Source organism: Lithobates pipiens, unplaced genomic scaffold (assembly GCF_037356315.1).
Source record: "Lithobates pipiens isolate NorthernLeopardFrog02 unplaced genomic scaffold, aLitPip1_a1.2 Scaffold_19, whole genome shotgun sequence".
Classification (NCBI taxonomy): Eukaryota; Metazoa; Chordata; class Amphibia; order Anura; family Ranidae; genus Lithobates; species Lithobates pipiens.
Genome location: NW_027507764.1, coordinates 521,280,926 through 521,298,043, shown reverse-complemented (window position 1 = coordinate 521,298,043; position 17,118 = coordinate 521,280,926). Strand labels below are relative to the sequence as shown.

The 17,118-nt window shown below is 45.2% G+C and overlaps 1 pseudogene; it reads left to right on the top strand.

The window, feature by feature from the left end:
- Window positions 1–12,433: 12,433 nt before the first annotated feature.
- On the top strand, window positions 12,434–12,552 carry LOC143999220 (5S ribosomal RNA; annotated as a pseudogene).
- Window positions 12,553–17,118: the final 4,566 nt, after the last annotated feature.

Sequence of the window (17,118 nt, the reverse complement as noted above, 5' to 3'; positions counted from 1 at the left end):
GACCCTGAATCGGGCAGGTTGTAGAGATCAGAGTAGCATTTTTCAAAGACTTTGGCTATTTGGGTTGGGGTAGAGCCCCTCTGGCCATTCTCATCTATCAACTGTTGTATGTAAGAGGCAGATTTCAACTCCTTTACTGACCTGGCAAAGATTTTTCCGCATTTGTCCCCTGATTCCTACATCAGTTTACGACAAAACTGGAGTACTGCTTTCGCTTTATAATGGAGTAGGTCAGTAATCTGGGTACGGAGTGTCCCCAATTCAATCTCTAAGGTCCGTGAGGGGGCATGTTTATGTTTCGCTTCCACAGAGGCAAGTTCACAAAACAGATTAGCAATTTGTTCCTTCCGTGTTCGTTTGATGCGTGCCCCGTGCCTGATAAGTACCCTGCGGAGTACTGACTTGTGAGCCTCCCAAATTATCCCCGGGTCGCAGTCCTGCGTTTAGTTTTCTTGGAAATAAAGGTCCAATTCCCTGGTCACATCTGCTAAAACTTCCGGTATCTGGAGGAGGCTCTCATTAAGGTGCCAGAATAGAGTCCTAGGTGAGGGGTTCCTAGAGAGGGTGTAGGTAAGGGCTACAGGAGCGTGGTCAGACCAAGTAATATGGCCGATGGAGGAAGAGCTCACCAAGTGCAGTTGGTCATGTGGAATCAAGAAGAAGTCTATCCTCAAGTATGATTTGTGAGGGGAAGAGCAAAAAGAGTAGTCCCTTTCCCCGGAGTGTTGCAGACACCAGATATCAACTAATTGGTCATTCAGTAAGCACTTAGTAATCCGCTTTCTAGAGTAAATGAGGAGCGAGGAGCAAGAGGCAGAAGTGTCAACCGATGGCGAAAGGGGACATTAAAGTCCCCACCTAATATCAACTGGCCCTCCCGAAAGTCACATCATCTGTGCAGGGTAGTTCTGAGGAATGTGTCTTGGTGATCATTGGGAGCGTACACAGTGGCAAATGTAAAAAGGAGCTCTCCAATGTGGCCCCTAAGAAAAAGATATCGGCCCCCAGGGTCCACCAGAGAATCCTGGAGAACCGAGGGGAGCCTGCTAGAGATCAGAATGGAGATTCCCTTGGTCTTAGAGGAGGGGTTAGTAGAGTGGTAGACCTTAGCGAAGGATCTTGACTGTAGAAAGGGGAGGCTAGTATTTTTAAAATGTGTTTCTTGTATAAAGGCCACATCAGTACAGGAAGTCTTCAGTTCTCACAGGAGGATCCACCGTTTTTCAGAGGAGTTCAGTCCCTTAACGTTTAGAGAGGTGACCTTGACTGAGTCTGCCATCGCTCCTCGGGGAGGGGAAGGGGGACGTCCGAGAAAAGCAAAGAAAGTTGAACCAAGGTAGGTATTGGGTAGGTAATGGATGGCGGGAACTAAGGGGGAAAAAGGAAGGGCAAATGGAAGGAAAGGTAAGGGGAAAAAGAGGCCGGGCACCTCAACCCCAGGGGGAGAGGGAAATTAAGGGTTGTCCGCACTCAACAGTACAGGAATTGTATACTAAAACAGCACAATTATGCTATAGCGTTTACCAGATGTACACTGGGTTTAAAGCGCCGTCCTACTTGGGTTGGTGGGTAGACAGGTCGGAGAGGGAGCCCCCGGATCCCAGTCCCCCCAGTCCCGGCAGTGGTAAATGTCACGTCTGATACCGGTATGCAAATAAAAGACAATCAGTAACATCATAGAACCAAAAAACAATAGTATAATTAAAACAGAGGTAGAGCATAGAACTGTCAGCACTGAGGGGTCTCCTCAGCTCGCCCTAAATGTAGGCATGCACGAGGGAGCCCGTCACAACAGAAAAGGCATCACAGAATGGGATCCACCACCCCCCGTCCCATACCCCAAAAGTACATGCAGCCCCCGAACAAATGTATTTCTCTCTTTGGCAGATTGTCCTCCCCTTACCCCCTCTCCTCCATCCACGCCCCAGGGGAAAAGGGGGAGGGAAGGGGGGAAAAGAGGGGGGTAAGGGGGGAAAGGGGGAGTGAAATGGGGGAGGGAAGGGGGGAGGGAAGGGAAGGGGGTAAGGGAGGGAAGGGGGGAGGGAAGGAGGGGCAGCAAAGGAGAGGGGACAAACATGCGGAAAGGTCAAGTCCTTTAGCGTGCTCACACCAGCAACCACCCGGACCCCATAAGTTTCAACTCCTCCCCTCCATGGTCACCACATGAAGATGAAAGAGGAGCAGCCCTGGTCGGTGCATGGAGAATCCGGCAGGCAAGGGGCTGGGGCCACCATCCCTCCATCCAACGGGAGACTTCACCCGAGCAGCAGTTCTGGTGCCCGCCAATTAGTGTCTCTCCTGCATCACCATCGGGGGCTGTGTAGAGCATCCAGAGGGAGGCTGGGACCGCCAAAACAGTAAGGGGTAAATCCTCCAGGGGGGTCCAGAGTCAAACTGGAGGGAAGCAGTGTCTCGCACCAATAGGCTCAATAAGTAAGTCATCCAGGGTGTCCCCGAAAGCTGCAGAAGGCAATGTCGGCAAAGAGTAGGTGGGGGCCAGAGGGGGGGACGAGGGGCGCAACCAGGGAGAGGGGACACATATGCGGGAATGTCAAGCCCTTCCAGTACAGCGCACTAGGTATCACTCAGACCCCCCAAAGTGCAACTCCCCCCTCTAAGGTCAAGACTCCAGAAGGGAAGATGAGCCGCCCTGGTCTGTACATGAAAGAACCTGCTGCCAAGGGGTTGGGGCCATCATCCCTTCCTCCAATGGGAGATGCCACCTGTCAAGTGGTGCCGCTCCGACAATGTCGTCGGGGTATATGTGGAGCATCCAGGGGGAGGCAGGGACCACCCAAACAGTGAGGGGTAACGCCTCCAATGGGGACCGGTGTCAGACAGGAGGATAGCGGTGTCTTGTACAAGTTGGTTAATTAGACAAGTCATCCAGTGTGTTCCTGTGAGCAGCGGAAGGAAAGGTCGGTAAGGATTATGAATGGGTGGGGGCCAGGGAGTGCATAAAACTGCCACCAGATGACCGGGGCAGAGAGGGCAAGGGGATGAAAGTCAGATCTGGTAGGTGGGGGGGGGGGGGGTGAGGAGTCTCACTCATATTACTCACGTTGGCCATCCCTTGAAGCTGAGCTCTCTGCATACCCAGGATGTTCTTCTGTATAATCTAGCCTATCTGTATACATTAGCCTGTCTTTTGTACACATTAGCCTCTCTGTATCAACTAGCCGGTCTTCTGTATACACTAGTCCGTCCCTAGCTTGTCTTTTATACACATAGTCTCTCGGTATACCCCGCCTTTCTGTATACATCTTTATACCCTAGCCTCTATGTATAATCTTGCCTCTCATTATACCCCAGCCTGTATTCTGTTTACCCAATTTTGTCTTTTATATAAACTAGCCTGTCTACTGTATAACTTAGCTTCTCATTATACCCCGGCCTCACTGTCAGCTTGTCTCTGTACACTAGCCTCTCTGTTTTCCCTAGTCTCTCTGTTTAAAATAGCCTCTCTGTATACACTAGTCTGTCCGTATACTTTAGCAAGTCTGCACACACTAGCCTCTTTGTGTAAAACAGCCTCTCCCTCTGTATAACCTCGCCTCCATCTCTGCATATCCAGTACGTTCTTCTGTATAATCTAGCCTGTCTTTTGTACACATTAGCCTCTCTGTATAAACTAGCTGGTCTTCTGTATACACTATTCCGTCTGTATACACTAGCAAGTCTGTGTAACCCGGTCTCTCTCTCCCTAGAAAACACCAACCCTGGCCCTGACAGAGGAGGAGGGTTTAATAGTCCCTCAGACTCCTCCCACAAATACGGGCTGGCCTGCGGCCAGCCTTCCCACTTGTAATCGGAGTCTTCAAGTGGGAAATGCGATATTACTTAACCACTTCCCACCCGGCCAATGCACATATACGGCCGGGTGGGAGCCGTCTACTTCTGATAGGACGTTCAGGAATGTCAATCAGGGCTCTGTGATTGGCCCTCCTGATCACATGACGGCCGTGTCCAATCACGGCCGTCATGTGATGTAAACAAACAGCCGGTTGCTAGGCAATCGGCTCCTCCTCTCCTCACACAGAAGTCATCACTGAGGAGAGGAGAGTAGATTGCTGCAGCCGGCTGATGATCAGTGAGTATGAGCTGTTTTTTACAGCTTTTTACTCACTGATCTTCAGTCTAGTGTAAACACACAACACACCACACAGTGTAAATACAGTCCCCACATATGTCCCCATAACACACATATCCCCAAAACATACATGTCCCCAAAAAATAAAAACACATGTCCCTAATAATAAAAACATGTCCCCCACATATGTCCCACTAAAATCACTTGTCCCAATGATTATGTGCACACATATGTACGTGATCACCTGCACACATATGTACATGATCATTTGCGTACATATGTCCGTGATCACACAAACCAATTATTATACACTTAACGGATTTTTTTTTACCAAAAACATGTAGCAGAATACATTTTGGCTTAAATTTATGACAAAATTTGATTTTATTGGATTTCTTTTAAAATAGAAAAAAGAAAATATTGTTTTTTTTCCAAATTTCCGCTTTTTTGCGCTTATATCGCAAAAAATAAAAAACGGAGTCGTGAATAAATACCACCAAAATAAATCTCTATTTGTGCGAACAAAATGAAAAAAATTTAATTTGGGTACAGTGTAGCATGACCGCGCAATTGTCACTGAAAGCGCTAGAGCGATGAAAGCTGAAAATTGGGCTGGGAAGGAAGGGGGCGAAAGTGCCCTGTATTGTAGTGGTTAAGAACCAAGGCCTGAGGTGTGCCATGGCCTGGATGGTCAGTATGCTTGAAAAGAGGGCAAAAAGACACAAGTATAGGTGGAAAAGGAAAGGTAAAGATCCCATCCATAAAATGACATATGCCCAAACGCCAACTGTAAGTTACCGCTGTGAGAGTAGAACCCACCGACTCTTGACCTGAAGATGAGAAGGAACCCCTTAAGAGCCTGCAAGCTACGCAAACCCAAATGAATGTCCCGTGAAGGATAGGATGAGCCTGATGCCCAAGGTCACCCAGACATGAGAATGAACTTCTTGTGAATGAGAGGATACGTGGGGAAAAGGGAGCAAGGGCTGACCCGAAGAACCCTACAAGAAGATGGCTGAGCAGACTGAAAAAACCCAACACAAGACTGCCTGGGGTATACAGTGAGGCTATTATAATTGGAATGAGGCTGGGGTAATAAGATTGGCTTGGGTATACGGCGAGGTAGACCCTAGAAAAGAAACAGAAATCAGAAAAGTCAAACAAGGTAATACAGATAGGCTAATGTTATTCCCCTGAGCCTGGTGTATACAGAAGAATGGCTAGTGTATACAGAGAGGCTAGTGTGTACAGATGACAAGCTATTGTTTACAGATAGGCTTGTGTATACAGAAGAGAGTCTGGGGAATTCAGTGAGGCTAGTGTATGCAGAGAGGCTGGGACACCGAGACTATTGTAAAAAGAAGGCAGGCTAGTGTATATAGGTTACGGGCACGTGTATACAGAAGACAGAGAGGCTAGTCTATATAGAGGGACTGGTGTACACAGAAAGATTACTGTATACAGAAAGGCTAGCGTGTACAGAAGACATGATTTTATTTTTTGCTAATGCAACTACATCTAAATCATGTAAAGAGTTACAGTGCTTTTTTCATATTTGGTGCTGTTAAAAGGTCAGTAGTGTGTTGTCAGTGGTGATATCAATGTGACAGTTAATGTAGAGAACTACATATATAAAAAATAGAGCAAAAGAGTGCTAAGTTTATTTTGTTAAGTCATTGACTGATAGACGTTAAGTAATTGGCCGTTATTGGTTTGGCAGTACATGGTTTATTTTGATGTAAGATAGTTTTATTCTCTACCTATAGCCGAGTTTTAGACGACTTTATTATTAGCATTAGTCGCATTAATCATATTTATTATGCAGAGTGTAAGTATTGTAGTGAGACGATATTGCTTTTGAAATATTTGTATTATTATACATAGCATTGTTAGTAGACCAATAGGACAATTTACATGGCTTAATATTGCAGAGCGTAATTTAACAGGAAAGAAATCCAAAGCGTTAGTTGCAGTAGCTTCATAAAACTGAGAAATCGTTGCATTACTCTAAATGTAAAAGTTGTTCCGGTAGCACTGAGAAGACTGATATTAGATGAGTGATCTACCCATTCCGTTTACTATTGCAGAGAGATACCGGTTAAATGTTAATATCTTAATATTTATTGCTGCGTGTAAGGTAGAAATAAGATGGTTTTGTGTGAGTTGGTTTACCAGGATATAGAGATCGTAATCTGGTTATTCTAATAATAAATATAGCAAAATAACACAGATTAATATTCAGACAGTATATACAAGTCGAGTTTAAGTGGAAATACAGGAAATGACAGCAACGACGTGTGTAGGTTTTTATCAATCGGGTTCATTACGTGTCTTTAATAATGTAGTAAATATACCCCAAATATAGCATAAGGATAAGAAAGGAAAATAACTGGCAGAGGATGACATGGCAAAAAGACAAACTGCATTAGAAATGTAAATGTGAATTAGAGATGAAATGTCAATCCCCATTGGTAACCATTAATAAAGTTAACACGGCTACGTACAGCAAAGTTTGAGCTAAGCAGCTAAATATTCCTTTATATTGCAGAGCTTAAGTATTGCAGTTGAAAAGAGATCGGAAGCGTTTTTTGCAGTAGCTTCAAAATGACTGAGAAATCATTTCATTACTCTAAATGAAAAAGTTATCCCGGTAGCACTGAGTGGACTGATATTAGATGAGTTATCGTTGTAATACAAATTCAGTTTCCTATAGCAGAGAGATACCAGCTAAATGTAAGAAGAGCAATTGAACTGTTCACATCGGTAGCATTGCATTACTCCTAATATGTGAAGCGTGTAAAGAAGCAAAAGATGGTTTTGTATTATCCTAAAAGTAGCAGTATACGTAATAAAGGTGGATTTAGACATAGCAAACCCTATAATCTAATTTAGCAAAATTAGAAAGGATAATATTGAGACAGTATAAACAGGTCGAGTTTAAGTGGAAATACACAAAATATCTAGCTTACCTTTACATTGTTCAATAGAGCCTTGCAAAGTAATACCAAGTTAGAAATCGGACTAGCAATTAGATGAGATGATTGCTGTAATCATAAAATATCAGCAACTTGTCTTTAAGGATGAGAAAGTATAATAACCGGAAAAGTATGAAATTTTAAAGAGACAAATTGCATTAGAGATGTGAGACAGACATGAAATGTCAATCCCCATTGGTTACTTACATGAAACCATTAATACAGTTAACGCGGCTACATACAGCAAAGTGTGAGCTAAGCAGCTAAAAGGTATACATTATTTAAGAGTAAATTAACGTAGCTTGTAAATTCCAACGTGTAAATCGTTCCATTAATTTTGTTACGCACGAAGACGGCTTACACTGACTTTTCTCCGTTTCCACTGGTTATCCGCATAATGTATCAGTAACCCTGAAAATTAATAGTGATAGACAGTTTACAATAGGATGTATGCTTGATGTGAATGTAAAATAGTTGCATTATGTGTTATTAATGTAATCAAACTGTATTGCTATCCTTTGCTACTGCAACCACTTTCTCGCATTTTGCTGCTTTTAAAAAATGTGTTGCCAGTGTTATGTGTTACAAATGGTTATCAGTGTGACAGTTGAAGTAATATACTAAATAGAGTCAGAAAGAGAATCCTATTGCATAGGGGTAGAGAGATGGTTGCATTATTCTTAATGTGCCGGCTTTAAAAGGTTTTAGAAAGATGGTTTTGTGTGAATTTTGCTTTAACGTAAAATTAGCTGTAGACATTATATCTATGGTTACGTTTACAATGATTTAGAGATAGTAATCTCTATAATATAATAATAATAAGTATATTGAGGCAGTAAATATAAATACAGATAAAGTGAATACACAAAAGGGATCAAGAGATTGTTGCAAAGTAATATCCTCATTAAGGCCGATTGTCGGAATAGCAACATAACACGAAATATGAGCACGGCTAAAATACAGAAAAACAGTACATTATTTAGGAGTACAGTAGAATATAGTATAAATTATTTAAGATTAAATTGACTTAGCCTGAAACAATCTAAGTTTAAATCGTTGAGTAAATCGTAAATTTATCAGCTAAGTTAACTCTGAGATTATGATTAATTTGACAATTCCATTACGCGGTCCATTTCCACTGGTATAATCATAATGTAATATCAGTAATTGCTATCAGTAAATGTTAAAATTTTAGACAGTTTACATTAGGATGTGGAATTGATATGGATTTAAAAGCGGTACATTAATTTTCTGAAGCATATGGCAGAAAGACGGCTTACACTGCTTTTCTCACATTTTGCTGCGGTAAAAAGAAATGTTTTGTCACTGTGTTTTAACTGTGCAATGATCCTAGTGCAGAGAGATACTCAGTTAATGTCAGAGATACTCGGTTAATGTCAGAAAAGCAATAAAACTTTTTACATCGTTAGCGAGCGATAGTTACATTACTCATAATATGTGCAGCATGTCTGGTAGCAAATGGATGGTATTGTGAACATTTTGCATTACCGTACAATTAGCGGTAGACCTCATCGAAGTGAATAGATTTAACTGGTTTTGAGATAGTACTCTCTATTTCTAAGTTATTGGCCGTTATTGTTTTGGCAGTACATGGTTTATTTTGCTGTATGATAGTTTTATTGCATGCTTGATGTGGGTGATTAAAATCGTGTAGTCTATATTTAGCATAAGAATGAAAAGGCATAACATGGCAATGAGACAAACTCCATTAGAGATGCGAACTAGATGAAATGATGAAATGTGTCTGTATATCCAAGATTGTCTATTGTTATCACTTAGCCTACCCTCTAAATTCACTAGCCTCTCTATATACACGAGCATGTTTTCTGTTTCTGTATACATTACTCTGTCTTCTTTACACCCTGGCCTGTCTTCTATATACACTCTGTTATACACTAGTTTCTCTGTATACACTAGCCGGTCTTCTGCATACAAAAGCCTGTCTTCGGTATACACTAGCCTATTTTCTGAATACACTAGCCCGTCTTCTGTATACCCTAGCCTGTCTTCTGTATACATTAGTCTCTCTGTATAAACTAGCATCTCTCTATACCCCAAACTGTCCTCTGTAAACACTTGTCTCTCTTTATAGCCGGTCTAGCCTTTCATCTGTACACACTAGCTTCTCTGTATACACTAAACAGGCTTCTATATAAAATAGCTTCACTGTATGCACTAGCCTCTCTGTATAATCTAGCCTTTATTCTGTATTCACTAGCCTTTCTTCTGTATGCTGTAGTCTTCTATATATACTAGCTTCTCTGTACACCCTTGCATCTCTATAAACACTGTGTAAACTAGCCAGTCTTATTTACACACTCGCCGACTGTATACACTAGACTCTCTGAATACCTAGCCTATGTTCTGAATACACTAGCCCGTCTTCTGTCTTCTGTATGCCCTCTCTGTATAAACTAGCATCTCTCTATACCCCAAACTGTCCTCTGTAAACACTTGTCTCTCTTTATAGCCTTTCTAGCCTTTATTCTGTACACACTAGCTTCTCTGTATACACTAAACAGGCTTCTATATAAAATAGCTTCACTGTATGCACTAGCCTCTCTGTATAATCTAGCCTCTCTTTATACCCTAGATAGTGTTCTGCATACACTAGCCTCTCCGTAGAAGCCAGCCTTTATTCTGTATTCACTAGCCTTTCTTCTGTATGCTGTAGTCTTCTATATATACTAGCTTCTCTGTACACCCTTGCATCTCTGTAAACCCCGTGTAAACTAGCCAGTCTTATGTATACACTCGCCGACTGTATACACCAGACTCTCTGAATACACTAAACCCTCTGTATACTACATCCTGTCTTCTGTATACACTAGACTGTAAAAATTAGCTAGAATACACCAGCCTGTCTTCTGTACCCACTAGACTCTCTGTATAAACTACCCAGTCTTCTGTATACACTATCAGCTTTGATGTATACCCAAGCCTATCTTCTGTATATGCACTGTCCTTTCTGTATACACTCGACTCTCTCTTTACACTAATCTCTCTATATACACTAACATCTTTGTATATACTAGCCTCTCTTTAAACTAGCCTCTCTGTGTACCCCAGCCTCACTGTTTACTCTAGCATCTCTGTATACTCAAGCCTATCTGCATGCACGAGTCTGTATTCTGTATTCACTAGCGTTTCTTCTGTATGCTGTAGTCTTCTTTATATACCAGCTGCTCTGTACACCCTTGCATCTCTGTAAACACTGTGTAAACTAGCCAGTCTTATTTATACACTCGCCGACTGTATACACTAGACTCTCTGAATACCTAGCCTATGTTCTGTATAAACTAGCATCTTTCTATACCCCAAACTGTCCTCTGTAAACACTTGTCTCTCTTTATAGCCTGTTTAGCCTTTCTTCTGTACACACTAGCTTCTCTGTATACACTAACCAGGCTTCTATATAAAATAGCTTCACTGTATGCACTAGCCTCTCTGTATAATCTACCCTCTCTTTATACCCTAGACAGTGTTCTGCATACACTAGCCTCTCCGTAGAAGCCAGCCTTTATTCTGTATTCACTAGCCTTTCTTCTGTATGCTGTAGTCTTCTATATATACTAGCTTCTCTGTACACCCTTGCATCTCTATACACCAGACTCTCTGAATACACTAAACCCTCTGTATACCACAGCCTGTCTTCTGTTTACACTAGACTTTAAAAACTAGCTAGAATACACCAGCCTGTCTTCTGTATCCACTAGATTCTCTGTATACACTACCCAGGCTTCTGTATACACTGTCAGCTTGGATGTATACCCAAGCCTGTCTTCTGTATACACTAGTCTCTCTATATGCACTGTCCTATCTGTATACACTCGACTCTCTCTATACACCAACATCTTGGTATATACTAGCCTCTCTTTAAACTAGCCTCTCTGTGTACCCCAGCCTCACTGTTTACTCTAGCATCTCTGTATACTCAAGCCTATCTGCATACACGAGTCTGTATTCTGTATACACTAGCCTCTCTTTAAACTAGCCTCTCTGTATACCCCAGAATAACTGTATACTATAGCCTCTCTGTATACACTAGCATTTCTGTACACATCACCCTATCTGTATTCACTAGCCTCTTTGTATACCCCAGCCTGCCTCTCTCTATACACTAGCTTTTCTTCTGAATATAATAGTCTCAGTCTCTCTCTATAACCAAGCCTGTTTTCTCTATACATTAGCATGTGTCCTGTATACACTAGCCTGTCTTCTTTATTCTCTAGCCTACCTTCTGTATACCTTAGCCTCTCTGTATAAACTAGCCTTCCTTCTATATACACTGCCATTTACGAGGTAAACAAAGAGTCTAGTGTACATAAACGACAGGCTAGAGTATAAAGAGAGGATAGGGTATACAGAAGAAAGCCTAGTGTATACAGAACACAGGCTAGTACCCTGAGCCTGGGTGAGAGAGGATGAGGAGCATTAGGAGGGCTTGGTCTTTCACATCCGACCAAGCCATGATGTGGCTCAACACGTCCAGCTGCCGAAAATAAGGACAAGCGTGGGAGGCACACAACACCCACTGTAACAGTGCTAGGTTCCTGCATTACAGAAACAGAACACCAGCAATAAGGGGTATCTTCAGGTGTATACTGTGCAGGAGGCACACAACACCCACTCTAACTTCTGCACTGCCGATGCCTGTATTGCAAAAATTGAACACCAGTAATAAAGGGTAGCTTCAGGTGTGTACTGTGCAGGAGGCACATAACACCCACTGTAACAGTGCTAGGTTCCCAAGCAGTAAAGACACTGTCCCTGCCTATCGTCCTCTTTCCCTGACCGCCGCAACACACTATACAAGGCCGCCGCGCTGGCTGCCTTATATAGTGTGGGGTGTGTACTAAACCCCCTTGAGCTATAATTGGCCACAGGAATACTGCCTGTGGTCAATTGTGGCTCTCCTCTCAGAGGATGTCACATCTGTTCTTATTATATAGAACTTATTATGCTCCTCGTAAACTTTTTCAATTTGGCCGAACGGCCGGACGCAAGTTGCCCCCGGTGCGGGAACATGGGGGGAGACATGATGCACATGTTTTGGAGATGCCCGAAGTTGATCTGCTACTGGACGGAGGTGACAGGAACCATTGATCGGGTGTTTGGAACCTCCACCAGGATGGAGGCGAAGTATTGTCTCCTGGGATTAGTTGAAGGAGTTGGAAACCCGGGAAGCAGCCAGATGGCAGTTCTGAGATGCCTATTTCAGGCAAGTAAACTGATTGCCCAACCCTGCTTAGCCTCCAATGTTGGCATTGACTTGGTTTTTTTAGCTTGTTTCCCAAGATCACCATGTTGGCGTTTGTCAAGATGGTTGAGAGTGCCCAAAGAGATCGCCTATGGCCCCATCCCCTTGAAAGTGCCCGATCTTGTCTGATCTCGGAGGTTAAGCATTGTCGGGCCTGATTAGTAACTGGATGGAAGACCGACTGGGAATACCAGGTGCCGTATGCTTATTTCTTGATCATACATCACGGGACACAGGATCATTACATAATGAGTTATATAGGCACCTCTGGTGATGGGACACTGGTTAACCCCCAATTAAGGAGAATTCCTTCCCTATATAACCCCTCCCATATGGGAGGCACCTAATTTTTCCCTTTGCCAGTGGTGGTTTGTCACATAAAACATGTGCTATGAAGAAAGTTCTGTGCAGGTCCCTGCGGGGGCCTAAGGGCTACAACAAACCGGATCCATATCTCGGGCCGATATTTTGACTCCCAAGATGATATGGTACCCGGGCCTCATCATCTGAAGAAACGAGGTTTTGCCTGTAAGTCCTCTCCTATTGGAAGACTGGGCTCTGGGAAAACCAGACTTACTGTACTATTTACATAGTGGCACGAAAGTTTCTGGCAGAGTCTTTTACAAGGTCCAGGTAGGAGGTTCTTCTGAGAAGGAACCCCAAAAAAAACCTGAAGGTTGGCACAACTCTGCCCGTCGTGATGGGTGAAGGCTGGAATCTGTCTGTTTTCAGCAATTCCTGCGGCGAGGACAGGTAAGGGAAGTTAATCCTGTATAAATTATATTATGGATTTCTTCATTGAGTAGTTGTATGTCTTACTTGGTTTCCACCACTAGGGGGAGTAAGAGCAGCCTGATGCATACTTACATGCCTTTCAGATACACACGCTCAGTGAAGCCTGGTTCTCCCAGATGACTCATGTCTCCACTGCAATCTCAGCCACAATGAAGGTAATACGTAGTCTGGGGGTCCCAGACAGCTCCGATGGCAATTCCCTTCCCCCCTGGATACCGGCAGTCCTCGTGCACGCACACCAAGCACGCTTCCGTGCTAATGGAGGAGGCGGGAGTGTGTTTGCGAGCCGCGTCGTTCGGTGTGCACGGCGCTGTACTGCGCAGTTTTACAGCCCAGAGCGCCAGGGGGCTGTAAGTGGAGACACAGGAGCTGTGGGCAGTAAGCATCCCAAGGAATTGGATCCAGGCAAACCTAAGACAAACCTACTCAGCATCAGGTTGTGCAGTTTAAGCATATGTATTTATTGTGAGACTTTAAGCACAACAGTGATTGCACTTTGTACTAGTACCTCTGCTTTGTAGCTTAGGACTATGTCTCCTTGTAAGAGGGTCTCAGGGGGAGATAACAAGGACACTGGTAAGTCACCGCCTAGGTCTAGGGGTTCTAAAAATGCCTGTAGGTTACCATCCCCCCCCTGCAAGACTGGAGTCAGCCTCACAGGATGAGTCAGTGCCCCTGTCAGGATTTGCAGCCTCTCCTGATATTTCAGCCCCGGTATACATCACTGAGGACTCCCTTAGGGCTACATTGGAAGGTTTTGAAGGGAGAATCATGAATTTTAGTTCAGCTTCCCTGAAAGAAAGCAGGAAAAGGGGTAGATCCCCTCCCTCTGCTGAGATTCCTCTTTCAGATGACACTTCTGACAATGAGGAGAGATCCCTATCTTGGGACAGGTATCTTGAGCAGTCGGATGAATCAGAGGAAGAGGAGAGAGTCCCCTCCTCCCAGGCGCTCAGAAAACAGGTGCAGTATTATACTGAATTGGTGCGTACCACATTCAGAATGCCTGCTGCTGAGATCGCTACGTCCTCTGTTTCTTCCCTGGGAGTCAGGAAAATCCCACAACCTGCCTTTTCCTTTCCAATTAATCTCTTAATGGATAAATTGTTGTATGAGGATTGGGGACATCCCGATAAACTGTTTGCTCCTCCTAAAAGGTTTTCTATGCTTTATCCTCTGGAGGAAAGTTTCACCAAGAAATAGGGGGTCCCATCTGTCGATGCGGCTGTTTCTTGCGTGAATAGAAATCTGACCTGTCCTTTGGATAATGCTCAGGTATTTAAAGATCCAACTGATAAGAAGCTGGAAACATTATTAAAAGCCTCCTTTTGGGGGGGCGTGTCCTGACCATGGAGGAGTGAGGAAGTGCTTCACCTCAGCTCCGCTCCATCGCCGCACATATCAGCTGCCCTCAGCGGGGAAATCCGATCCACATCACCGGGCTCAATGTCCCAACGATCCCGGCAGTCTTCCCGACCGCCGCAGGGTAACAAGAAGCGGCAGGGACAGCTGGATCAGTTCTTCCCGGGCCCCCACAGACAGGGCCGCGATGGACCCAATATCGACCGGGAAACTTCAGAAAGCTGGGAAATCCTCACAGCCTGCTACAGCGACGCCTTCCCAGTCGACCGGACCGTCTCCCCTGGCTTCTCCGGTGCCCTCCCCAGGATCGGTAAGCGATTCGGCCCCCCCTGCATCCCCCGGGTCCCTGGATGGCCGCTCAGAGGTCTCAGACCTCATGGGAGATGACACAATACGCCGCCATATTATGTCTCTCCCCACCAGAGAAGACCTAGAAAAGTTCACTAGCAGAGTGGAGAAGGCTTTCACCGCTGATATTGCCCAGCTTAAAGCTGATACTACACATCTGGGTCACAGAGTGGAGGCCCTGGAGGAAAAACTAGAGGAGACTCTCCCCGCTATTGCTCTGCTGCAATCTAGGTGCCAAACACAAGACCATCAGCTTGAGGTACTGCTGGGGCAATTGGATGATGTTGAAAACCGCAGCAGGAGGGCCAATATCAGGATCAGGGGGCTCCCGGAGGCTACTGGACCCAGGGATATTGTCCCCACTCTGACTGATATCTTTAGGGACATATTGGGACTCCCAGCCACTGCTCCTATTGAAATAGACCGAGCCCACAGAGCACTGCGCCCCCCGTCTCAAGACGCTGACAATCCCAGGGATATAATCTGTAAACTTCACAAATATACTATCAAGGACCGGATTATGAAAAAAGTGCGGGGTAAGCCCTTTTATGATTTTGATGGTGCTCGACTGACTTTCTATCAGGATCTCTCGCGGCGCACCCTCATGTGGCGGAGAGCCCTTCGCCCGCTCCTTTCTGTGCTCCAGGCTGCAGGACTGTCCTACCGCTGGGGCTTCCCCTTCTCTCTGCATGTGCTTAAGGATGGCAGGCAGGTGACCCTGTGTACAAAAGACGATCTTCCACATTTTCTATCCTCTCTGGGGCTGAATCCCGTGGACTTTCTGGATTGGAGAGGACCCCCGAGCGACTTGCTTGTCCCCCCCCTTCCTCACAGATGGTCTACAGTCACACGCAAGCATCGACGGAGGGACAGACATAGTTCAACCCGCAACTCTTCAGTGGTTCCTTCTACCACCCGAGACTGATACCGAGCCTGGGCTGTGTGATAGACGGCTGATTGCGGACTTTTTCTACTATGATTGCTGGTGTCTGGGCCTCCCCCCACGGGAATTGTAAATGGGATGTTTTGACCCTGTACCCCCCCCCCCCCCGGGTGTTCCAGGGACCTGGATGTGCCCTATGCGGCCGAAGACTGTGGCTGCCGTGGCCGCAAGAATTTTTGGTGACTTCTCTCCAGCCCTTGTTACTGTTTGACTATCAGATTAGGCCTACAGGGCGGAGAATGTTTACATTCCCAATGTTGGAAGGTGGTCTGCCACGGCGCCCCCTTTTTCTTCCCTTTGCGGGGCACCAGGGGTGGGGGGAGGGGGGGTTTTTAATGTGTTTTGGTTTCTGTTTTTATTTCCCCCTTTTCTTTTGCCATCGTAGCTACCTCCGTGACCCCCCCCCTCCGCGGTCTGCAGTTTGCTGTGCGGCTACCGTGGCGGGGGGGCCTCTGCCAGGGATCGGCCAGACTCCACGTCCCCGAATGCAATCAGCCCACACTGGGCTTCACCCCTTTTTTCCTCCTCTTTTATTTTTTACTTTTGTTGCTTTTTTGGATCGGTTTTTCTCCCGAATTGAGGCTATTCTGCTCTCAGATGTGGTGGGCGGGGCGGGGACCTTCCTTTTCCCCCTTGTTTTGGTTTACGTTCCCCACATAGGCCATCCATCCATGGGTTTAGTTCCCTGTTGGGACTTTAGGAGGGGGCTAGGAGCCCCCCCGGATAGTGGGGTGGGTCCCATCTCCCCCCAAACTGCTGCATTGTCTAATTTTGATGTAGCTGTTTTGTTTTTATGTTGTTGGTATTTTTGTACTATTTTTTTGTGTTTTTTATCTCCCTATCTCTCCCCTTTTCTTCTCCCTCTTTTTTCACTCCCCCCTTTTCCTAGGAGCCTGCTGTTGCTGCGGTCCTTACACCAGGCGGGTTGGGACGCTTGCCCAGTCCTCCACCCTCCAACTCTCCCATGTCTACACTCCAGGTAATTTCCTACAATTTACGGGGTCTCTGCTCTCCGGGGAAGAGGAACAAATTGTGGTGGGAACTTAAAAAGTTGAAGGCCCAAGTGGTCTTCCTGCAGGAAACACATTTCACCAGCCATTCCCTACCCAGGTTGCCCACCCATATGTTTAATCAGTGGTTTCACAGTACATCTCCTAAGGCCAAGTCCAGAGGGACTGCCATAGCGTTCCATAAGACGTGCCCTTTTCAGCCAGTGGATAGCAAAATTGACCCTCAGGGCCGATTTGTTTTCCTAAAGGGCACCTGGACGCTACCCTTGACCTATTGACAGACTTTAAAGCCGGGTATTTAATTTTAGGCGGGG